Source organism: Candoia aspera, chromosome 4 (assembly GCF_035149785.1).
Source record: "Candoia aspera isolate rCanAsp1 chromosome 4, rCanAsp1.hap2, whole genome shotgun sequence".
Classification (NCBI taxonomy): domain Eukaryota; kingdom Metazoa; phylum Chordata; class Lepidosauria; order Squamata; family Boidae; genus Candoia; species Candoia aspera.
Window position 1 is genome coordinate 106175790 of NC_086156.1, and position 1631 is coordinate 106177420.

Here is a 1631-nt window from a genome sequence, read left to right on the forward strand (position 1 = left end):
CTTGGTAACAGTCCGAAAGCTGAGTTACTCCTGTTTTTCAAAGCAGCTAAAAAGCATTAATCCTACATATATCATAGGAGGGCTCTCCAAGCTGCATTTGGTGATGTCCCTGAAAGGGATGTGACCCAAGAGATCCATGAGAAACCCTGATGACATCATAGCATGTGATGTCATTGGCCCCTCTTCTTCCCTGTGGGTATTCATGGCTGATTTTGGGGGCTTGCTTTTGAGGGGAAAGGTAAAGGTCATTGTAGCAAACTCTTACTGTTCATACTAAAGGCACCCCCAAATTTCCCCTTTTGGAAGGACTTCATGATGTGAAATGTCAAAATTTGGCAAAAAAAAAAAAGTTGAATGTTGTAGACATTGCACAAGTACTTCCAAGCGATGAAACCAGGGTATTTATATTTCTATATGTCAGGAAAACACATAAAATTTTGGTATGTTAAAAAAAAATATGCTAGTCCTCATGAGCTCACTCATTTCATAGGAAACTTTTTTTGTGGATCTCTGTAGCCATTGCAAGGTTCTGATAGTGAGAAAATGCAACAGTTTGGCTATAAGCATCCTTGTGTTCAGCTCAGTTATATGCCTGTGTGGCTTTTGCTCATTTTTTGCCCGGCCCTAGTGTTAAAATCTCATGTCCAAAACGCTTTTGCCTGGTGCGGACATAATCGATTGGTGTGATATCTTTGTTTTGAATAAATTGACAGAGGTAACTGTCAACCATCGATCGATAGCTCTAACCCCAACCCATTTTGCAAGACAAAAATAGCTAGGCAGCCAGAATAAACAGACATAACCAATTGGTGTGCCAAAAAGGAGCTAGAGTGTCCCGCCTTTCTGGAGCTGAGGAGGAAGCATAAAATTAATGATAATGCACAATTATCGTTTCAGCTTTCCTTTTTCATTATATACATTCCCATCCTGGTCATCTCGGCCTTGGCTTTCAAGAAATCAAAATCTAATCTCAGTAAATTAAAATCTAATCTCCAAATTAAAGGTTGGAAGAAGAGGCCACAGATATTTCACCCAACTCCTCCCCTTGCCTGCCTTTACTTGTAAAAAAAAAACTAATATAATTTAATAAAGCAAAATAAGTCAAAGGCCAAAGCCATTCTCACTAATATCATGCATGTTCCAGAATTTAGCTCAGTTTAGACTTAGGTGGAGTAGATTCCTAGTGGTCTGAGCTCCTAACTCTTCACCCAGTTAAAATGGAAGATCAGCTTAACGATACAAGGGATATATCAGCTGTTAGGCTGTGTTCTCCCCCAAATTATGGTTCCTTGGATGCTTATTTGGGGAAACACTAAGGGTGAGAAGACCCTAATATTATTTTTTTTTCTTGATGGAAGGAGCATTTGGTGCTTTTATATACTTTTTTCAATCTGTATTTGGAGGAGTGCTAGAGTGGTTTTGTAATTAAATGCATTTTTTAAAAAAAAATCACAAAGGAAACAGCACTTCTTGTGCAACTGCCTCTCAATTCTTTTTGCTTGGGAGATATCTCAAAGAAAGGGAAGTTGTAGCAAGCTACAAAGAAGCTGGGAGAAAATGTGGAAGTTATTTCTGAGTTAGTCAGCCTTATGCGCAGATCAAAACACCATCCGTAGAACCGGGAGGTGGTA